Source organism: Petaurus breviceps, unplaced genomic scaffold (assembly GCF_028583685.1).
Source record: "Petaurus breviceps papuanus isolate PSGF00001 unplaced genomic scaffold, PetGlider_PUasm1.0 38, whole genome shotgun sequence".
Classification (NCBI taxonomy): Eukaryota; Metazoa; Chordata; class Mammalia; order Diprotodontia; family Petauridae; genus Petaurus; species Petaurus breviceps.
This window is the reverse complement of record NW_027186304.1, coordinates 71,805,092-71,829,856: the sequence shown is the minus strand read 5'-3', so window position 1 is coordinate 71,829,856 and position 24,765 is coordinate 71,805,092. Positions and strand designations below refer to the sequence as shown.

Genomic DNA, 24,765 nt, shown 5'->3' with positions numbered 1-24,765 from the left:
GTTAATTTCTGTGACAATATTTGCAAGTTCCACACCAAAAAAAAAAAAACCCCAATACTTTTAAGAAAGATTTCTAGACTATTTTTACAGAAAACCCTATATTGCCTGTTTGGAATTTAAGGACTACTACCACTGACCTACCAAGTTACTGATATGAAAGTTACAGAGAAAAGGATCAGTTTCCTTAGGAAAAACTTGGCATTTGGGGATGGGGGGCAATAGACTACAACAGAACTTGAAGAAGTCACTTTTCTGGAGTTCTTTGTTAATAAGAAAGAAAACTATCTGTATGGAATGGTTTAGGTACTGATTACTTGTCTTGTCAAAGATAGTCTAGAAACATTCTGGAAGTCCTTCCCAATAAAAATAATTTTGTGGTTCTCTGGTAAAATGATTAGTCTTTGTCTTACTGACTTAAAAATTCACTTTTTCAATGTAGTACATATGAGACAAAGATTTACCTCTGTCCTCTCTCCATCTTAAATGTCACAAACTTGATTCTGTGGAACAGGTCACACACATCTTTCAAAGAAGAAAATAGGGACCCAGATGATAAAATTTTTAAAAACATATTTTTACATTAAAAAAATAAAATAAAATTATAAAATGAAGAACTACCAACTAAAATAATCAAACATACCAAAAAGAAGGAAAGAAATCTTACATAAAATCCTTAGCATTTAACAAGTTATAACCACCTAAATTGACAAGCAATGCAAACAAAATGCTTTCGTTCTGTATACACCTCTAGGTCTGTCTGAAGTTTTATTATCTTTGGCTTTGTTTATTTGGTTGCTCATTCGCCTCTTAGGACCATAAATTTAGACCTGGAAAAGCCCTTAGAGATCATTCCATACAGTCCTCTCATTCTACACGTGAGGAATCTGAGGCACCAAGTGTGTGGAGTTGCCCAAGGTCAAGGAAGTTTTTTAAATTACAGGAGGGATTCAAATCTATCATTAGACTAGAAATCAAATTATCTTTGCTTTAAAGTTCTATTCTGCCAACTCAATTGTGTCCTTTCTTGTTCTGGAGAACATAGTATGAATAATCCTCTCCCCTCCCCCTCCCTTGTTCTGAGATGAGGGACTATGGGAACAAACTATTTCACACTTGGTCAGGTTTTTTTGGTTGACTTTGCTTAACTATGTGTGTGTGTGGAGGGGGGGGGTGATATAGGAAAATGATTATAATGTAAAAAGACAAAAGATATCAACTTTTTGAAATGTAAAAAATGAAAATAAGATAATATTATGAGAGTTGCATCAACTCCTGTCTCTAGAGACAAAATGCTGTTAAAAAAAAAAAGGCAGAGGAGCCCTGATTTGGAAGTGTAAGATCTGGGTCCTAGTTCTGGTTCTGGGCCTTCTTACCTATGCTCTCTTGTTAATTCCTTAACCCCTCTAAGACTCAGTTTCCTCATCTATAAAATGTTAATATTTTTCATGTATTATTTACCTCTCAGTGTTGTTGTGAAGAAAGTGCTTGTTTTGTAAATCTTATAGAGATAAAAGTGATTTATCATAGAAGTGCCCACAATAGACTGAAACATATAGAATATTGAAAGGATGCATTTCTTTTTTAAAAAGCTTTATGCCCTATAAACCCAAAGAGTTATTCTAGGTGCTAGTTACCAATTTTCAGTGTAGTGGTTATATGTCATATTAACATCCCTTGAGCACAATTGATTCAGGTAGAAAAGGAAAGGACTTAAAGAGAGGAGTGTTTGGAAAATGATTGTCCCTTTCTTGAGGTTGTTTCCCCTCATAGGATCACTCGCTATTCAGTTTATATTTCCACTAACATCTAATTAAATTTTAAAATATGATTAGAATTTATGTAACAGGGATGGATGCTCCAGGTATGGAAATTGTGTCCTTGAAGGGGAAAAATCCACTAAAACAGTCTTGATTTAAAAGAAAACAATTATGTAGGTATTCATATGCTACTACTCACAGAACACTAACTCCCTCAGTATTTGGAATACTGATGAGAAAACTCAGGTCTTGGTGCCTTTCAAATGGCATCATTGATGTACCCAACAAAATTGCCCTCAACTCATCTAGAGCCTTAAAGTCTGTAAAAGTCTGGCTGGATGACAAAAATGAGCTTCTATTCTATTGTGATGTTATAGGGAGCTTCACTGTGCAATCTGGGGGCTGAGGAAAGTCTAAGACTCTGAGATGTCTGCCTAGAAGTGACCAAGTACTTCAAATCTCTTAAGTTCTCCAATGATTGGGCTATAGTACTTTCCTCCAGTTGGTTAGGTACTGCAAGTTCGATCAGTACAACAGGCAATAGACATGCGGATACCTTCTCAGACATAGATTGATTTGTAGAGAAAATGGATATGAAGGAATTTGTGTTTGGGTATGCATGATATGAATGTTGCCATCTCACCAGGCAAGCTATTGGACACTTTGTAAAACACATGTTGTCTATTTAAATCCCTAGACGGAGCTTCCAACAAAAATCCACCTTTTATAGTTAATCCGAATGGACATCTCCCTTAACCTCCACTTAAAACTAATCAAATCAGATAGTAGACAGTTCTTTGCAAGTCTTAAAATTCAGTACTAAATCATCATCATCATCACATAAATCATCTTTTCCTCTTCTCTTATCTCCTCCACAGGCTCAGTCCTCCACCCCAGACCATTCTTTTAGTTTTGAATTAGCCAAAAGACTCAATATATTGGAAGAGGACAGTTAATAAAAATTATAACATGTACAACTCAAAAGAGGAAAAAATTCCCCATATGGTAATAGAATATACATGAGCCCATACGCCTACAGGTGTTTCTCCTCAGCATAGCTCTATGTCATGAACATCCTACTGAGGACAAATTGGTAGCAGTGAGATGACAGGAAAGGAGTGGGTAGACCAGAAATAGAACAGTACAGATTCTACATGTTACTGCAAAAGGAGAGGACAGAGACAAGAAGGTATCAAGCTAGTACCCAGAGTGAAAGCAGAAAAAAATGAACCTGTGAAGGGAAGGACAGAGTTGCTAAGCAGAGACACAGTATTTGAAAGACTTGATAGATGAGATCTAGAAATGACAAGTGAAGTTCATATTGAGTTGTGTAGTATAATTAGACAGATAGATAGACAAGTATAAACATAGATATATGTGTGTCTTCTACTTTCAGCTATGCATTGAGTAGTGAATTATTTTGTACTTGAAAAAACATAGGTAGAAAATGTCATTTCCCCCTTTTCTTGAAGCAATGCATGAATAAGAATCAACCAACAAGCATTTGCTAAGGTCCTACTATGTGCCAGGCACTGTGATATAGATATATATTCTATGTTGGGACTGAAGATACCTATAATTTTTCAAAAGCATGGGTTTTATTAGATCATTTTCCTACTCAATGAATTCCAAAGGATAGCTATTGCCATTAAGATCAAACATAAAGTCATTTTGAATGGAATTTTAAGGCCTCCAGAATGTTGACCCAACTTATTTTTCTGTTCTTATTATACATTAGCCCCTTTCATAGACTCAATTTTGTTGTTCCTCACACATTGGTTCACCAAATCCCATCTTTGTATTTTTTCATTGGCTATCCCCTGTTCTTGAAATGTGTTCCCTCATCACTTCTGTCTCTTAGAATCACTTGTTTCCTTCTCTGGTAGAATAGTAGAAATTAAGATATTCTAAAATACAAAGTTCTAAACACAATCCATTTATTAGTACTACTAGCAGCTGTTGATAAATGGGGTCAGTGGCTTCTCTTGATGATCAAAGACTTTGAATCTTTCCTTTTATAAAAATTAGCAAGATGACAAGCAAAAATCTTGAGCAACATAGATGTGTCTTCCTCTGACTTGTTATTGATGACATAGTTGGAATTGAAATTACATAGTTTAAACCTCCCCTTTTGAAATTCCTTTAGCCATAGTCAAAGCATGAGATTTGAGTCTCAAGATAAATATTCTCAGGTGACAGAATTAGTGTGTAGGCAATGGGATTGGTTTGCTACCTGTGGGAGTTGCTTTTAATTACTGCTCAGTCCTTCAGTCATGTCTGACTCTTCCTAGCCCCATGGACCATAGCACATCAGGCCCTTCTATTCTCCACTATCTCCTGAAGTCTGTCCAAGCTCATGTTTGTTGCTTCCATGACTATATCTGTTCATCTTATCCTCTGCTGTACCCCTCTCCATTTGCCCTCAATTTTTCCTGACATCAGGGTGTTTTCTAATGAATAGTATCTTATGTGACCAAAGTATTTAAGTTTCAGCTTCAATACTTGACCTTTCAAAGAATAATCTGAATTAATCTAAAGAGATTAAGAAATTAATTAATTAAATTATTAGGAGATTAATAAAGAAATTTAAGTATGATTTGATCTCCTTGCTATGCAAGGGACTCTCAAAAGTCTTCTCTAACACTAAAATTTAAAAGCATCAATTCTGTGGTGCTCAGCTTTCCTTATAACCCAGCTCCCACAGTCATACATAGCTACTGAGAAAACCATTGCTTTGACTATATGGACCTTTGTTGGCAAGGTGATATCTCTGCTTTTTAGTATGCTGTTCAGATTTGCCATGGTTTTCTTTCCAGAGAGCAGATATCTTAATTTCATGGCTTCAGCTGCCATCTGTAATGATCTTTGAGCCCATGAATATAAAATCTGACACTCCTTCCATTTCTCCCTCTATTTCCCAGGAAGTGATGAAACCAGTTGCCACAATTTTTGGTTTTTGTTTGTTTGTTTATGCTAAGCTCTAACAAGCTTTAACATTAAGCTTTTACTCTATCCCTTCTCACCCACGTCACTTTCCACCACCAGAATGGTATCATTTGCTCCTCTGAAATTGTTGTTTCTCCCAGCAATCTTAATTCCTGCTTTTGATTCATTCAACCTGGCATTTCACATGATGGTAGAGACTCTACATATAAGTTAAATAAATAAGGTGACAATATACAGGCTTATCATACTCCTTTTCTAGTCTTAAGTCAATCAGTTGTTCTATGTTCAGTTCTATTACTTCTTGGACCACATACAGATTCCTCAAGAGGCAAGTTAGGTGATCTGGTACTCCCATCTTTGTGAGGATTTGCCACATTTTGTTGTGATCCACACAGTAAAAGGCTTTCTTTAGTGTAGTAAATGAAGTAGATGTTTTCTGTTTTGTGATGCTCACAGCAAGGGGGTGGACCCAAATGCAAGGGTGTGGCAAATGAAATGAGGATTGGAGCCAGGCAGGAACAATCAGGGTAGTCCATTTATTTATCCTGAGGCAAGGGTTTTATAACAGAGGTGGTTGCATGTGTTTTTCTCCTGAAAAAAAAAAATGATTGACCAGCTTGTACTTAATTATTGGTGGCTGTGCAATCTTTGGAGGTCACTTCTTGGTATTCATGCCCTGTTTCCTTGCTAGTCACAGAAAGATGGTGAATCAACACCCTGAGCCATAATTAGCCCACATGGGGAGCAGGATCCTTATCCAGACTCCATCTATGACTGGACTGGCTCACCTTGGCCCTCAACAGTTTTGATTTCTGGAAATCCCTTGCTATCTCCTTGTATCAGCAATGCCATATTCACAATGCCTATAGAGATTACAAATATGCTGATATAATCATCCATTACAAAATACGTCATGTTTGCCATATGAGGAAATAAACTAGAAAATTTATTAAGATACCAAAAGACTGAGTCCCAAAACCAGAAAGTGAAAGCCATCAGAGTAGTTATGATATTGGCACAGGTAGATAAAGTAGAAAGCACCCACATTCTCAAGCCTTTAAAACAGAACAGGCTACCTCAGGCAAAGGTCCTCCTCTCCCCACGCACAGCAACCACCCAGCGTCCTGGAAGTGCGCTCCCAGCAGCTCCGGCCCCTGGCAGTCCTCAGCAGGAGTCCTTAGCAGAAAGTCCTTAGCAGTCCTAACTCAAAAAGGGCTTCGCGCTGCCACTGCCTCTGCTGCTGCCGCCGCCGTTGCCACCACCGCCAGCCACTGCAGGAACGCTAGCTTGGCTTCAGCTTCCTCTTGCTCCGCCCCTTCCTGCTACGTCAGCAAGTCCAACGGGGCATGGAAGATCTTTAAATCCCATAACCCTTACACTCCTTTACCCATGAATGTTGGTAATCTGGTCTCTAGTCCCTCTGATTCTTCAAAATCCAGCCTGCTCTTTGGTAATTCTTAGTTCACATATTGCTGAAGCCTGGCTAGCAGAATCTTAAAAATAACCTTGCTGGCATGTGAAATGAGTGCAATTTTTCAGTAAACTGAATATTCTTTAGCATTATCCTTCTTTAGGATTGGAACATAAATTGTTAAGTTTTCCAAATTTACTAGCATATTGAGTGCAACACTTTAACAACATCATCTTTTAGGATTTTAATCAACTTAGTTGGAATTCCATCACCTCCACTAGCCTTATTGTTAGAAATGCTTCCTAAGGCCTATTTGACTTCGTTCTCCAAGATGTCTGGTTCTAGATCAGTAACCACACCATTGAGATTATTGGTGATATTAAGATCTTTCCTGTATAGTTCTTTTGTATATTCTTGCTACCTTTTCTTAATTCTCTTCTACTTCTGTTAAGTCCCCACATTTTTGTCTTTTATCATGCCCCTCTTTGCATGAAATGTTCTCTTGATAGCTCTAATTTCTTGAAAAGATCTCTTATTTCCCATTTATATTATTTTTTCTATTTCTTCACATTGCTCATTTAAGAAAACCTTTTTATCTCTCCTTGCTATTCTGCATTAAATTGGGCATATCTTTCCCTTTCCTCCTTCCCTTTCTTTCTTTCCTCAGGTATCTGTAAAGCCTCATCAGACAACCATTTTGCTTTCTTTTTTTTTTTTGGAAAGCTTTTTGTTACTGCCTCCTGCACAATATTGTGAACCTCTGTCCATAATTCTTCAGTTCTTCTATCTACCAGATCTACTCTCTTAAATAGATTTATGACTTCCGCTTCATATTCATAAGGAATGTTATTTAGGTTATACCTACATGGTCTGATGGCTTTCCCTACTTTCTTCCATTTAAATCTGAATTTTGCAATAAGAAGCTCACAATCTCAGCCACAGTCAGCCCCAGGTCTTATTTTAACTGATTGTACATAGCTTCTCCACCTTTGATTGCAAAGTATGTAATCAATCTGATTTTGATATTGACCATCTGGTGATGTCCATGTGTAGAGTCACCTTTTGGGTTTTTGAAAAAGAATCTTTGCTGTGACCAGCAAGTTATCTTGACAGAACTCTATTAGTCTCTGCCCTCCTTCATTTTGTACTCCAAGACCAAACTTGCCAGTCATTTCAATTATCTTTGGGATAAATATGACATCTCCTTTGGTGTTATTCCTAGAAAATGTTGTAGGTCTTCATAGAACTGATCAACTTTGGCTTCTTTGGCATCAGTGGTTGGACACAGACCTTCATTATTGTGATGTTTAATGGTATCATTCCAGCATTTTGGAGATTATACCCTAGTACTGCTTTTCTCACTCTTAAATATGAGGGCTACTCCATTTCTTCCAAGAGATTCTTGCCCTCAGTAGTATATGTAATGATTATGGGAATGGCTATAAGAGTTCAGATTGATGAGATTTGACCTTTTAGGCTAATCACTTTTCTCTGGAAACTGGGTAATGAGTGGGGTTACCAAGGTGGAGGTAATTACAAGACAAAAGATTGACCTTTAGGCAAATTTCTCTAGGATGTGGGTGAAGTTTACTTGTGGAAAGAACAGGGAAAGGGAATATTAAATCTAGCTTAATTAAGTCTTGGCAAATATTAAGTCTAGCTTAATTAAGTCTTAGAAAAAGAGAATTAAAATCAATTTTCAATTTTACACTTCAGCACTCAGCTCAAGCACCACCTTCTACATAAGACCTTTCCTGATCTCCCCAGGTCCTAGTGTCTCCCCCAAATTACTTTGTATCTGTTTGAATCTATTTTGTATACACACACATTTGTGTATATGTGTGTACATATATACATGTGTGTATATATTGATACATAATATCTACATATGTGTTTATGTATATGTATATATTCTCTCTTCCTTGATAAACTATAAGCTCTTTGAGGGCAGGGACTATTTAATTTTTATCATTGTCTTCCTGGCATCTAGCATAGGATGCATACAAGCATGCACTCGCACACACTCATATACAGACCACTCTCATACCAAGAGTCAATCAGTACCCTTCCTTTGAAACTATGATGATGGGGGGAGGGGCAAAAAATTCAACCACAATGGCTTCTACAGAATGTGCATGATACTTTTGAAGTGCCTCTATCTATTTTGAGGTCATTTTGGACACTTTATTGTGAATTCTTCATGGGACCCTAAGGCAAAGGGAGAAGGGGAAATAGTGAAATCCTGAACTAATAGGATCTCCTGCAGGACCATTCAGACCCAGTTTCTAATACTTGGAGCTAACCCACAGAGGCCCAACTATATCTATTCCTAATTCTAGATCTCCCCAGCATGCTCCAACTTCATGCTGTACTAGACTCTAGGGTAACTTTATAGATCACAACTTAGCCCAGATGAAATATGTCTTGACTAATCTAATGATTGAGAGCCATGCCCTTACCTGGGGACAGTCATATAAAATACCTGTCACCAGCAGGTCCACATAGGAAATCACAAAACCGTATTTCCTGATAGTTCACAGGAATTAGTGGGCTGACCTTGTATGATCAACATATATGAACATGAAAGTAGTATTATGTTCCATTCGTTGTCTGGCTATCACAGACCAATTTGGCTGCTACTGCTACTACTTGAAATGTTTTGGAAGGTGATTAGAGGGGGCCAGAGCAGGAAGTGTGTCTCAGGTCTGAGGTATAGTCTATCCAAATGTTTCCATGACATGAAAATTGGTAGGGCTAGACCAGGCCCTTCTTGCCCTGCAGCAATTTTGATCTAGGGATTTCATCATTCTCTGACACTCTTAGCTAGTTAACAGATTACCTTAGTGGGGTCAGTACTTAAGGGATCTATGATTTCATTGGTCTGTGAGCTCCTTCTACCAACACTGATAACAACCCCTCAGTGCCTTTATCCATTATTACAATCAACCTAGTAAGCATGAAACTCTTACCATAGCTAGACTGGTTTTCAGATGATAGACACAATCCTAAAAATAAAAGTATGTTGATTGACTAATGTGATCCATATCTCCACGAATATTTGATATAGAAGATTTATTTCAACCTCTACCTGTCAGAAATGGGTATTAAAAAAAATGTTCCCATGGAAACTCTAACATCACCTTCTACAATAAGCATTTGTGCCCTGTGAGAGCACCATCCAGTATCATCATGAAAACATCATCTGTAGACCGATCTTTACTGCAGGGAAGTTGGAAAGAGCATTGCCACTGGAGACAGGAAACCTGAAATGGGTTTGAGGCCCAGATATGCATTAGTTCTACAGAGCTATGAACACAATTTCCAATAACTTTCCTTGTCTGTAAAATGGGGAATATCCTACTTGAACTGTCTAGTTCACAGGGGTTTTGTGAGGAAAGAGCTGTATAAATCTTAAAAAGCTACCACATAGGTGAATATGGATGAGATGTTCTGTGAGGCTCCAAGCTCATCCTAATATGTGAACATTAGGGCAGCTGGAAGGCACAGCGGATAGAGTGCTGGGTCTGGAGTCAGGAAGTCTCATCCTTCCTGAGTTCAAACCTGGCCTCAGATACTTACTAGCTGTGTGATCCTGGGCAAGTCACTTAACCTTGTTTGCCTCAGTTTCCTCATCTGTAAAATGAGCTGGAGAAGGAAATGGAAAACTACTCCAGTATCTTTGCCTAGAAAACACCAAATGAGGTCATGAAGAGTCAGCCACAATTAAAAAACAACTGAACTCTGGGGACTCTTATTTGTAGCATTTGCCACTATTTCAACCCTTGTTTTTTCCCTCCATTTCCCACTCCCTTCTTCTCTGCTGCTTCTAGGAAGCCCTGGTGCTAAGAGAAAGAAGTGTGGGTCTTCTCTGTGACACTTCTCAAAATTGTTTCTGAGGTGCTGCCTCATTTGTTCTATGGTACTTCTGCTTGGTGGAGCCCAGATTCTGTCAGGATCTAATAGATTGTCTGCCTTATTTCTTCCTGCTCCCAAGAGGCCTCACAGCCAAGTCAGGAAAAAGTCAACTAGATTAATTTTATTCTTTGACTCCCCTGACCACTTTGTTTTCCATAGCTCAAACTTGTGCTCTAGTATAGAGTCTTGGGACTGGGGTTGGTTTGGGCAAAGAAGGCCAAAAAGAGGTTAAATTTTAAAATTTAAATGATGAACTTCTGAACAATAGTCCTCATAATCTCTTTTAGGCTCTTCATGGAAAAATGTGGAGCTAAAGAAACTGGGACCAGGAAGAAGGATTTTTTTCTTTTTTGCCATCTGTTATTCTATATCTTAGGAAAAGAAGTGTTTGCTTGAAAGAAACCCTTTACAAAATACAAAGTTTCTATTTTTAAGGAAAGTTGAGCTGTTAATCTAAAACAAAGTTTAGTTGTGAGTGAGTATTTAATAAATGTTTGCCTTTTTTTAAATTAAAAATAATGTTGCCTGGGTACACAACCTTATGAAATGTATTATGCACACCTATGAATGCTACAGAGAAATGTGAGTTATTTTATGATAATAGTGAATAAATACATCATCTCCTCTGTCGACATTAAAAAATAAATTCTATCTGCTTTATAAGAAAAAGAGTTCCAATTTGTATAATAGAACTTTTTCAAAATCTCTAAATTTAGAGTGCTGGGTCTGGAGTCAAGAAGTCTAAATTTTTACTTACGTTTTTGCCAACTAGCATCAACCCTGGCACTGCAATCAACTAAGGGTGCTTGACTTTGAAAAGGCCTGCTTCTTTCACCTCAGGACCCTCCCAGACACCATAAGCTTCATTTTGTCTATTACCTTTTCCATTGTTGATATTCTCCCCATTTTATGGCTAGCAAATTTCTGTTACTCTCATCCCAGTGATTCAGAACCATTATCTACCTAGGCAAAAATGTTTTCTTTCCTTCATCTCAGTAATCAATCAATCAAAAGGCATTTATTAAATATATACTATATGCCAGACTCTGTGCAAGGATCCAGAGATAAAAATACAAAGAGCAAAACAATCCCTACTCACAAGGAGCTCATATAGTACTATCTATCATACATTCCCCAAGCCTTCTGGGAAGAAGAAGAAGAAGAAGAAGAAGAAGAAGAAGAAGAAGAAGAAGAAGAAGAAGAAGAAGAAGAAGAAGAAGAAGAAGAAGAAGAAGAAGAAGAAGAAGAAAGAAAGAAAGAAAGAAAGAAAGAAAGAAAGAAAGAAAGAAAGAAAGAAAGAAAGAAAGAAAGAAAGAAAGAAAGGAAGGAAGGAAGGAAGGAAGGAAGGAAGGAAGGAAGGAAGGAAGGAAGGAAGGAAGGAAGGAAGGAAGAAGAGGAGAAGGAGGAGGAGGAAGAGGAGGAGGAGGAGGAGGAAAAGGAGAAGAAGGAAAGAGGAGGAGGAGCAGCTTTGAAACACTAAATTTAGATATAATTGTAGCATACCCTCACTTACCCTCCCTTCTCCCTCTCTGAAGACAGAACAGGGTGAAATCCCAAAGCTAAATGCCTGGGGGAAGAGGGAGAAAGAGTGAATATGAAAATCATTAAGTGAGAAGATAATAACCAGGGAAGAAATTCTAAAGGGTGAGAGAAGTTTAGAGGACATTAAGACTTTGGGAAGAATGAGAGTTCAAGATCAAGAGGGAGGAACAAATGCCAATGAGTCTTGGCCCACAGTCATATGAGATACTGTAGGTGTTATAATTAAACTCCTTTCACTGATGACTAAGGCAGGTAGGTGATACAGTGGATAGACTGCAGTACTTGGAATCAGAAAGACCTGAGTTTAAATCTTGCTTCACTTGACCCCTAGTTGGATGACCCTGGCCAAGTCACTTAACTTCTCTGTGTCTCAGTTTCTTAATCTGTAAAACAAGGGTAATAATAGAACTCAATCACTGAGTTGTTATAAGGATCAATTGAAATAATAGTTGTAAAGCACTTTGGAAACCTTTAAAAACACTATATAAATGCTAGCTATTAGTATTATTATGAGGAGGAGGATGGTTTGGAGCCACTTTTCATAAATAACCTGCATGGTACTGACTTAATTACTATTTTCTACTTTATCTTAATGTTATTAAGACTTAATTTTATTAGGACTGAACACAAATCATTGTCAAAATGCAAAAGGGTTGATTTATTATAGGAAAAAAACACTATGTGTTAATTACAGGCTTAAAGTTAAATTATGTCCTGTTTTTATGCAGCAGCAATGTAATCAGAAGATGATCACGTGCCCACATTAAACATTTACATTAGAAGTGGCTAATTACACTAGGATTTGTTTCGGTAGCACTGGCAGATGTTCTGAAGAGCCCTGGAAAATGGCATTTGCTGTTTCATAGGAGATAGGGCAGATGAATATTATTAGCCTGTCATTAATTCAGGACAGATGTAGGTAGAGATAAGACAGGAGATTTATTTTGTATTTGGTTGATTCTTCAATATAATTAATCATTTGTGTTTCTGGTCAGGACAGTATTTTCTGCTGTCTCCCCATAATAGTGCAAGACAAATCCAGGAAACGTTGATCTTCTCATATTAAATGTTACAGAAACATGGATTGTTTAATTTGTGGGTTGGAGTGTCAGTGTTTAAAAAGAAGAGGAGAGTTCAACAATTCCTGTTGAGAACACATTTCCCAGAACCTTTTTCTCACCATGAGAAGGCTCCAGATCACACATTCTCTAAGACCTTTCCCCCCTGTTCCCTTTAACATGGTTAGGAGCTAGTAGAGGTAGAGAGAACTGTATGTACCCTGTCAATTATTTCCCCTCATCAAAGGACCTTCCATTATTATATCAGATCTATGATCTTATGGATGTGAGTATTGTCTCCATTGATGTATATCACAACCTATCTTTGCCTGTCCATTCTGTGTAAATTTTATTCAAGTCCTCCTGTAAATCTGTCACAGACAGTTCACCAAAACCTAAGGGGGTATTTTTCATGTTCTCTTGACATTATACATATAAGAAAGTAACACACAATTGAGCTATCAGTTACCCTGGTTATCCATCAATCACTTCATAACTTAGGGGGAAGGAGGGAAGAGATTATATATTTCTTTTATGACTTCACTTTTACCACTTTTCCTGTATAATTTCTCATTTATAATGTATTGACACCTGAGGCTATGTGCACATACTTCTCTAATACCTGCTGGACTATTATTTGTATAATTTTTTCCCCCTATCCAACCATGCTTGAAAATGAAACTATCTTTTCCCTCCTTCTACTTCCATTAAAACAGAAAAGAGAGTTATGAAAGTGTTTGAGATTCAGTTTCCTACCAACTTTTTTGGCAATCTTTATCATTAATCATTGAGGTGTTCATTCTAATTTCATAGAAAATGTAAACTCAATATTATTGTAAGGGAACTCAATAAGCATCCCTTTACTTATAACCTGGTCCCAATCTAAGAGGAAAATAGGACAGAAACATCCCAAAGCACTCAGGGGAATCCATGTCCATCTATTTCCTAATGAAGCCATGATAGCCACCATTAGAAATTAGTTTTACTTCCCAAGACAGATTTAGAGGATCCATGAACTGAAGAAGACAAAACTACTTTACCCATGGGACTAGAGCTCCTTGATGAACCAGCTCTTTGTAGAATCACAGAAACCCAGAACTGAATTGGACCTGCAAAGAAGGACTTCTAGCCCAACTCATATGTGAACACAAATCTATCTACAACATCGCTAATGAGGGGTCATCCTGTCTTTGTTTGGGAACCTCCAGGGAGTAGCAATCTACTGCCTCTCAACCACATTCCTCTTTTGAAGTATTTTATCAGAAAGTTTTTATTTCATTCAAACTGAAATTTACCTCTGTAGACTTAAAACTAAGTCACACACTGTGCCAAACTGCCCTGAAAGGCCTAGGCTGCATTGTTAAAAAAATGGTTTAGCATCAAACTCTGCCCCCCCCAATCATTATTGTTTTTGAGTCATATGCCCCACTTGTACTGACCCTATTTGGGGTTTTCTTAGCAAAGATACTGGAGTGATTTGCCATTTCCTTCTCCAGCTCATTTTACAGATGAGGAAATTGAGGCAAACAGGGTTAAGTGATTTGTCCAGAATCACACAGCTAGTAAGTGTCTGAGGCTGGATATGAACTCAGGTCTTCCTCACTCCAGGCCAGGTGGTCTATCCACTGCGCAATCTAGGTGACCTCCCCATAATCACCATTAGCAATACATTACCTAGCATTTTTATAACATTTTTCATTTGTTAATTCAAATGATCCTCAGACAACCCTCACACAACCTTGAGAAGTGCTATTATCCTCATTTTACAGATAGGAAAACTGAGACCATGAGAGGTCACATGACTTCCCCAGTGCTACCCAACTAATAAATGTCTAAGGTAAGATTTAAACTCCTGACTTGTAATAGTAAGCACCCCAGCATCCCCAGCGTGGCTGCCAACACAGGTTCTTAGATCTGCTTTTCTAAAGGAAAGCAACTCAAAATAGGTTAACAAGCTTACTTTAATCAATCAAACTTATGTCGTTTACCTAGTTCAGGGGGAAAAGGTCAGCACCCCAAACTTCAGAGTATACAGACAGAAGCTACAAGACAGAGAAACAGATCAAGCAGACAGGCTGCCAAACTGTCCAACCACTACATCCATACCAAATCACAGTTACCAGAGAGGGAAGCATCAACATCTCGGTTTTTCAAAGCCAGGGGGCTCAATGGCTGCCCAGAGTCTCATTTGGTCAAATCACACAACACTTCTCAAAGTGACCCCCAAAGCAAAACCTCACAACAGAGTTTATATAGCCTTCTCCTGGCTCAGAGAATATAACAACCCTCTTGACCCACTGTCCAATCAAAAAGCACCAAGGTGTGGGCGTTTCTGAAAAACAAGCCTCCCACCACAGGCTCCAAGTGCACTTAACCTAGGGGCAGGGAAGATCTTAAAAATTTATATTCCTATAACATGACTCCAGATCCAGAGCTCTAAGCACTACACAACCTGGCTGCCAGCATAACTCATTACTCTGGAAGCAATCCTCACTATTATCCCTGTGCTCAGCACAACTATTACCTAACCTGTACTCTCTTCTTTTCCAGTACCAACCTTGGCCTAATAGCCACAAATATTTGTTTCTTCCACTACTGGCCCCATCCTGGTTCTTCCTCACAATTTTCCCCCTCTGGCCTTCCTGCTTTGGAAAGAAGTGTCTGAACAAGTTCTCTACTATATTCATGACCTGACATCCAATTGATCTTCCTTCATAAAGGGCTTAAGTCAGATTTTTAGGTTTCAGCTTCAGGACCAACTAATCAGGGTTTTTCCCAGTCCTTCATTCTAATTAATCAGTCTGCTCTCCTACCCAAACCTTAAGTTTTAATTCTGAATATTTGTTTATAATATTGCTTGTCTGTTTTCCTCCAGTCTTTTTTTTTTGCTTTTTTTGGAGGGGCGAAGGCAGGGCAATTGGGGTTAAGTGACTTGCCCAAGGTCACACAGGTAGTAAGCATCAAGTGTCTGAGGCCAGATTTGAATTCAGGGCTGATGCTCTATTCACTGTGCCACTTTGCTGCCCCTCCTCTAGTCCTTAGAAAGAGAGATCTTTACCCTTTCTCAGGATACATTTCCAGGTTAACCATGGTCAAAGGTGGAACACACTCTCAAATACTTCTGGGGTATATCCTTGTAGTTTCTTTGGTTTCTAATTTAACCGCCACAGGGTTCTGCTATCTGACTCCAAGCTGAGGAGAGAGAACATTCCAGGTATGAGGGATACCCAGAGAAAATGCCCAGAGATGAAGATGTCTTGATGAGAGATGGAGAGTCTTGTTCTGGAACAACAAAGAGGCTAGCATCACTGCATCTAAGAGTATGTGGCAGGGAATAAAAGTGATGATGATGATGATGATGATGATGATGATGATGATGATGATAGCTAATATTTATATAGCTCTTCCTACCTGCCAGGCACTAAGGGCTTTACAGTTATCTCATTTGATCCTCACAACAACCCTACAAAGCAGGTGCTATTATTATCCCCATTTACAGATGAGAAAACTGAGGCAAATAGAGATGAAGCAACTTGCCCATGATCACACAGATAGTAAGTGTCTTAGGGCAGCTTCAAACCCAGGTCTTCATGAGTCCAGACTTTGCACTCTAGTATAAGAAGACTGGGATGGTAGGAAGGAACTAGGTTATAAAGGGTTTGAGCACCAGATGATTCTACGTTTGATCCTGTGGATGACAGGGAATCACTGGAACTGATTGAGTCAGAGGGGTGACATGGTCAGACCTATCCACAATACTTAAAAATGAAATGTCGGTTCCTTGCTTTTTCCCAAACCTTCAAAAAGATATTGGGACCCTTTCCCAGGACATACCTGGCCTGGGGCTAATTCTGACCATACGAGTCTGCCAAGGTAGTGCTTAAGTCAATTGGAATATAGATTTCCTAATGCCCTACTTTTTCTTTGCTTTAGAAAAGTGCCATTTATGGTGAAAACAAGACTTAGTCAGGAATTACATAGGAAATTACCCTGTCAAGGTGTCAGTTTTTACTTTATGAGAGACAGAGACAAAAAAATGAGAAGAAAGAAGGAAAGCAGGTGGGTGTTCTTGTTGCAGTACTTGAATCATCATCTTCAACCACAAGCATTTATTAAGCACCTGATGAGTATTGTTCTGTGTCCTTTGTTTTGAAGAGGACTAATGATATCACAAGAGTGATGTCTTGGTTCCTTTGTGAATTGGATTTAAGTAAGGCAGAACTGAACAAAGTCATCCACCTTACTCTCTTTTCCAAAGTCATCAAAATCCAGTGTCAGGATAAAAGTGAAGATAACTATCGATGGCCTAGGATGCAGTGGATGACCTTGGCATCTTCAATGTCTGACCAAACTCTAAGCGTTCCACAGCACCTGCTTCAGGTGCCACTGGAACAAACTGTTCTCATGTGTCTCTTCTGCTGGGGAAAGTCTTCACAAGCTCGGGTAGACACCCCCCAACTCACAGGTCTGAAGTCTATCAGTTACCATCAGTCTGGTTTTGTCCATCTGCCTAGATGGTTTACCAAGGTATGTCCACTGCTCATACTGCAACTTCTTGGAGTCACAGGTGAAAGTTGAGCCTCAGGTAAGCACCAAAGTTGGATGAGCAAGCCCTGACATCAGAGGTGCTAGTTGTCCTTGAACACCCTGGCAGTGCTGGGGATACAAAGAAAGGCAATAACACCTACCTTCCCTGCCTTCAAGGAGCCCACACTCTAATGAAAGAGGAAACCTGCAAACCTGAGGCCAGATTCATACAGCGACGTGCATGCCGGATTTATGTGGTATAAACGATATACAGTCAATCCTCAACATGTAAGTGTTCACTTTTCAGACTTTAAGCACAATTTTTTTTTGGAAGGGGGAAAGCAGGGCAACTGGGGCTAAGTGATTTGCCCAAGGTCATATGGGTAGTTTTTGTGTTGTGTCTGAGGTCGGATTTGAACTCAAGTCCTCCTGACTCCAGGGCCAGTGCTCTATTCACTGCGCCACCTAGCCACCCCTGCTGCCTAATTTTTACCAAACATTCCCAGCTATGTGCAATAGAGAGAAAAATGAGAGGTATAAGGCATGCATGTGTGGCGTGGCTGTTATCCTATAAGGTGTTTCACTGGTTTTGTTGTTCCTGTTGTCACAGAGTAAAGAGCTACCCATGCATTCATTGCATATTTTCATTATTTGCCTTTAAAACTCAAGTTGTATATTACAATTAGAGCCCTAAACCACAATGCAAGTCCTTTGGGCTCTAAGTCCAAGTGTGCAAAGTCAATGATGTGATTTATTGAGAAAATAAAAGTTTTAAATAAACTTCCTACCTAAATGTCTGCATCCACAGTCAGCTAGGAACTTGGTGTTAACAAATCAATGATTTGTTATATCTGCAAAAAGGAGGAAAATTTTCATAAAAGTGTTTGTGAATGTGCTCCATAAAATGCTGAAGTAACCTTTCAAGTGTACAATGAGGAAATTGATAAAATGGAAAAGTGGCTACATTTGTGGGTAAATTAGTTAGTCTTGATATTAATGTGTTAATATTAATAATTAATGTGTTAATTTTTTAAAAAGCATATTTTCAGTAATCTCTAGCAAAAGATTAGAGTTTTTGGTGGTCATGGTTACCTAACCCCTAATTTCCCATAGGTTCAATGTTACCAATATTTAAGTTTTTTACTTTAATGCCATTTTCTAGGAACGTTCCCCTTGAAAATTGAGGATTAACTAGATGAATAAGTGGGAAGGGGTGGGGGGGACAGGAAAGGCCTCCTTTGAGGTGATTTAGAGCTGAGTCTGGTTCCCATGGAAACTAAGAGGTGAAAGCAAGGAGGGAGAGCATTCCAGGCATGGTGGACACTCTAGGAGGAGTCTCGAAGTCATTCAATCAACAGATCTGCACTGTAGGCCTGGCTCTGCCACTAATCTTTCTGAACCTGCTATTTTTCATGTAATATTTGTATCTAAGACTTTCTTCCATTTTCAGTTTTCTCTGGACTTTTGGCCCAGAGAAAAATACAAGGCAGCTCGTTCCAGGTGAACCTTTAGCTCCCCTCAGGAAAAGTCAAATAATGATGACAGTGGATGTCTATGCAGCACTTTACCATTTGCAAGGCACTGTCCTGTGATAGGTATTGGTCATGCCTACTGGCTGTGTGTACCATTGAGGAACTGCACTTGCTGCTCTCTCAGATAAATGGGACCACAGGATTTCACCACATATGTCCACCTACTAGTCACGTAGGTCAGTCTAACATTGTCCACATCCTCCACAATCTTTGCTTCTTTGATTAACATGCTCTGGAAAATTCTTTCTAGCCATAACACATCCAGAGGCCTTTTTTCCCCGCCTGACTGAAGGTACCAAGATCATAGAAATATAGTTCTGAAGCTATAAGTGACCTCTGAAGCCAACCTAACCCCTTATTTTACAGATGAGGAAACTGAGGTCCAAGAAGGTTAAGTGACTTGCCTCGGATTTTTCAGGTAGTAAATGGCTAAGGCTAGATTTGAACCCAGGTTGTGAGTGTTCTTTCCACAGTATCACACTGCCTTCCATGTAAGATAACAGTGGTAGCTAACATTTATACAGTCCTTCAGAGTTTGCAAATCTGCACACATTATATCACATTTGAGCTTCACAACAACTCTCTTGAGGTAAATGCTACAGTTATTTTTATTCCCATTTCACAGACAGGGAAAGGTAGATATAATGGGGTTAAGTGACGACCCTAAGGTAATACCGCTAGTGTTAAAGGAAGCCTCAGAACCCAGATCTTGCCTGACCCTAAATCCAGCAAGCCTTTTGTTATGCTGTGCTGCTCCTGAGTTCAGACTTTGTCCAAGGAATTTGCTGCAGCTCTCACTCGTGCCTGGCTCAGTTCCCAGTACTCTAACAGGCATGCCAGCTCTTCTGGCTTCTGCTTTGGACACTGTCCCTGGGTCTTCACTGGTAACTCTTCCTTGCTTTTATTTTGGATGTTTTGAAATATTGAATCCTGAATGTTTCCCAAGGCTGCCTACCCTACTTCTGCTTCTCCAAATGAATGAACAAATAAAAAGGCATTTATAAAATAACTGCTCTGTGCCAAACATTTGGCATTTGGGATACAAATACAAAAGAGGGACTTGAGACCCTTCCCTTTTAAGTTATAACCTGTCGCTTCTGGGAATTAGAGCCTGACCTTGTCACTTCCCCTGACCCTAGCAAATCCTTCCAGTCACCTTCCATTGTGATGGTGGGTTCCCTAAACAGTCAGCCCCTATCCACTCGTCCTTGGCACATAGCTGCCACCCAGTGGCATTTTGCAGCATTACACCGTCTGGACTGCAGCCTGGCCCTTTGTGTCCTGGGAGCAGCTGAAGGGATGGAGGGGAATATTCTCACTACATGACTGCATGCACTTTGGAACCTCAGGACTGCTCACTGACAGATATTCCAGTTCCCTGCCAGAGGGACTTGGCATTAGCAACTGCATGGCCAAAGCTGTATTGTGGGAGGGAAATGGGAGGGAGGGAATAGGAGGGGCAGGAAGAAGGTCTGGAATCCAATTCTGTCACTTAGTAGGACCCTAGACACATTAGTTCCCTTCTCTGGGCCTTGGTTTTTTCATCTGTCAAATGAGGGATTTGGAGAAGCTAATAGTCATTGAGAATTAACTCATTCTCCTGTCCCTTAATCCCAGCCAATGGCACACGGCCAGACGCTCCTCTAATTTGCCCCTTTGTCTACCCTGGCACAGACAAAGCACTTTCTACTGATTGATGTTCTTAAAGTCCCCAAGGACTCCCTGCTGGCAACCCTCATTGCTTTTTCAAAACACACACACACACAATGGACAGAAGAGGGGCAGCAATTATGTGAGGATATTTTCCTTTATTTTCTTCTAGGAGGAAAAAAATATGTGAGAGATTGGGAAGCAGCAATTAAGTTGATGTGGTTCTTAAGAAGAATGCAATCCCTCCTTACAGACACTTGTGTTTTCTTAGACTTTCAAATAATAGAGCTGGGAGTCTAAGAAACATGGACAGAACATTCTTCTTGGAGCCTCTCATCATCTGTACTTGAGACAGTTCTCCAGAACTACTTCACTGAGTTCCCAGAATACTCTGTATACTCTGCAAGGGTACACAAATAACTGTGTTAGCAAAGGACCCCTGAAAGTAAGCCTACAATGCACAAGCTGCAGCCCGTTTTTCACTCAATGACTATTCCTTTTTTTTTTTTTTTGGAGGGCAAAAGGAGGGGTCTGGGGTGAGGAGAGAGGGGATGTGTTGATTTTGTCCGATCAGTTGCAGTGGAGTAAGTGGTATAAGTAGAGGTTAAGCATGAGAGTTACAGACTCTAAGATTGTTGGAACAGAACAGGACCCTAAAGAAAATCTAATCCAACTCAATTAACAGACGAGGAAACTGAAGACCTGAGAAGTTCAGTCACTTTAACCAAGGTCACACAGCTAAGGAGAGAGCTAGGACTCAGATTCGGACTTGGATCCCTTAGACTCAAGGCTTCTGGTTCTGAGTTCAGTGTTTTTCAATTAAACCTCACTTCCAGATGCCTGACAGGCATAATATTCACACAATCGTTATCACAAACTCATAGAGCTCTGTTGAACCCCAGAGAAGATGCCCTGCCACATACATGAGCACACACACATGTGCACACACGCATTTATTTAAACACTTCTTTACTTGTGTCGTTTCAGATCAGAGCAGGTCTCAAAAGCCTGGCTTTGTCCAGATCAGTAAAGGATATCCACTCAGAGCTTGTAAAAACCCTGGGCAATGCCCAAACAGCCCAAATGGCTCATTCTGGAACTTTTCTGGAGATTCGGGTTCTCTGGGAGATAGGTAAGAGGATAAAGACAAAACTCCCTGCTAGAGTTGGAGGTTCTCAGTACTGTTCTGTCTTTTCTTGGAAGGCAGAAATTTCTGGAAAAATTAAAGATGTCCCAGTCTATGAGGATGACTAAAACCTTTCCTTAAAGGGATTTTTGCTTTAATACTTAACATAAGAGATGGTGTTCTGAGTCTAACCAGGTATTCAGATCTTCTCTGAAAAGGTTCTGGGAAAGAGCAGCATGAACTTCTGGAAATTATAGTTGTGGTGGGCATGATGAGTTAGGAGTTCTCCCGAAGTGGAAACTCACACTGTCTGTTGTGACTATGGCTCCCAGCAGTCCAACTACCAGTAAGGAAGGTATTATTCTACCTTCCTTCTGATCAGCATTATGACTGCTTTCACTATGCTCTTTTGCTCTTTCTTTCAGCCTCTTTCCTGTCTTTCTTCTCTCCTCTCCTCCTAACCAATTTCTCACGCATTGCTTTTCTTTTCACAGAGCTAGAAAAGGATGGATCCTTGGATGCAGAGGGGTTCTGGCTAATGCCCAATAATCCTCTCTCTGGGAAAAACAAATGTACCCATGACACACTCTAAGTTTAATTTACATTACTAAGATTTTGCCCATAGTTTTTTAAGTCTGGAAATCAACAAAATAAAAAAAATAAGGCCTAATTTCTAGCACTGGATAAATGTTCACAATACTAATTTAACAATTGGCTTTCAGGAGTCTTTTAACCAGCTCCACTACACATCTGGCTTCAAAGGTATAAAAGAATTCAGAAGGGAGTAGAGGCAGCCAAGGGTTCCTACTTGATAAGCAGGTGTGGAGGTACATACAGTTCAGCAGGAGAGATATATAGCTCAGTCTCTGTCACCACTCATTGGGGTTCTCTATTGTAGAGATAGGACAGGCTTCCTCACATAGAAATGCAAAATTTAGAGAAGCCATCTGTCCCTGTGGGGCTTATATTCCAAGTCACTAAAAAACCATTTTCCAGGACAAACCAGAGTTGTTTATAGTCAACTGACAGTAAAAGCTTCTTTTTTTTCCTACAACTACTGCAGCCCATTTTTCACTCAATGACAATTTCTTTTTTTTTTTGCTTTTTTTGGGGGGGAGGGCAATTGGGGTTAAGTGACTTGCCCAAAGTCACACGGCTAGTAAGTGTGTCAAGTGTCTGAGGCCACATTTGAACTCAGGTCCTCCTGACTCTAGGGCCTGTGCTCTATTCTCTGTGTCACCTAGCCGACCCCCAGTGACTATTTCAACTGTTAGGCTAGACTATGGAAGTCTATAATACCACTCTATAGGGGATCAAGTTGGACTTGATCCTACATTCTAGATTTTTAATAATCTAGGAGTTTTGTCTGGTTTTAGGATGAAACCAAAGACTTTGACAACTAACTTTAAGAGGGTGAAGAAAGTTTCAGGATCCTCCCAGAATTTCAAATTCATTTTTGGTACCAGTAGTTCCATAGCCAAAATGTACATAAAACCACTTTGAAAAACTTAAACTGCTTTATGAGAACAAGATATCATTACTAATAGCATAATCACAGCATTTCAGAGATAAAAGGTACCTCAGAGGTCATCCAGTCCAGACCTTACCTGAATAAGAATTCCCCTTTCTAAAACCTCCTGCCCCAGTGATTGAAGACCTCCAGTAAAATGGAAACTAATCAAGGGGACCTCACCTCTTGGCTGCCTCATCTGTAAAATGAACTTGGCTTATATAGATCTTGGCTAATTGTTGTTCTTCCTTGATTCCCAAAGTGGGCCAATGACATCATGAGGGTGATGTCTTGACTTACTCATGAATTGGATTTAAGTGAGACTAAACTATCAAAGTCATCAGCCTCATTTTATCCTCCAGAGTCATCAAAGTCCGATGGCAAGACAAAAGTAAAGATAATTAGCAATGGCCCCAGATGCAGTGGACAACCTGGGCCTTTCTAGATTAAGGTAAATGTTTTATTTCTCTGTGTTGAGTTATTCATGCTACTAGATTGACCATGCTAATGCTCCCTCTAGAGGCAACTTTCAACAATACCCATTTTATTTTTTTTTTCCAAATATTCTCTTAGAACCTAAGCATGCACAAGAAAAATAATAACACTCTCAGAGGCAATTGTCAAGGATGCAAGTTGTTATTGAGATTGTAACACAGAATCATTACTACTTAGTCCTTTGGTGTGATTAATGATAAAGACCTCAAGGAAGATGCAGGACAACCCAAAATTTTCCCTAGAGATAATATACAATGGAGGGTAGAATAAGTTCAGCTATATGGGGGAAATGTTCAGGTAACCAGACTCCCAAAAATCACACTTCTCTACCGCAGAACTCACTCCTAGTAAGCAGTGCAATGGTAAATGTTTGACAATGGTCTCTCCAGAAAAAGAAAAAACGTACACAGGATATACTTTAAGGTTTAATCTGTGTTGTTAACATTTTTCCATCACTTTCTCATGTTCACACAATCAACAAAGCAATAAATTAAGCTCTGATTTGTAGCTTAAATATTCACACTGAAAATTTAATGATAAGCCCCAGAGGTGGTGTGAACTAATTCCATCATACCTCCTACTCCTGGCTTTTTGCTTGCTTTACTATGGACACATTCAGGTTCAAAGCCACAGGATTGGTGCCCACTTAAGAAGTAGCATCCCAGAGTCCTGGGCTATCTCCTCCTCAATAAACTGGCTACAGATAACCTCAGAATGGACCAGAGGTTGATGCCTCATTAGGGCTATCAGACTGGAGACGATTGCTGCTTCCCTGATCTTGTGATTCCACTGATCCTAGTGACAATCTCCCCCTTGTGACATGACTTTTCCTTCACTTCCATTTTCCCAGCTCTTTATTTGAAGTGTCGCTTTCCTTTTCTGTATTTTCCCCTTTTCAACTTTAGTCTTTCAGATGTTTGACTCAGGAAAATGACTTTTTTCTTTGAAATCCAAATTTACCATGTCAGCCCTTTGAGAATTGGCATTTTACTGAGAGCTGCTATGCCCAGTGCATTCAAGAACTCCACTTCTCTTAACAGGCCAAGTGGATTTAGTATCCCTTCTTTGATGAAAGAATAAAGAAGTCCTTCTTTACCTTCGGTTGATTAGGCCCTTTCAGTGAATATTTTCCAAAGTTGTTGTGATGGCCCTCATAACTCTCTGAACTGTAAAGCTGCTTATCCTCCACCTTAGTGGCCCTGGGGGACAGCGCCAGATGAACTGAAGCAAGTTTTAATGATTTTTGTGCATATTTAATTTCTTTATACGTTTGAAATTTCTCCCCTTTTATCCAGC

The 24,765-nt window shown here is 39.4% G+C and overlaps 1 protein-coding gene across 3 annotated transcripts in view; it reads left to right on the top strand.

The window, feature by feature from the left end:
• Positions 1-24,765, top strand: part of ASPH (aspartate beta-hydroxylase) — a 523,279-nt gene that overhangs the window by 114,326 nt on the left and 384,188 nt on the right. The window lies entirely within an intron of this gene.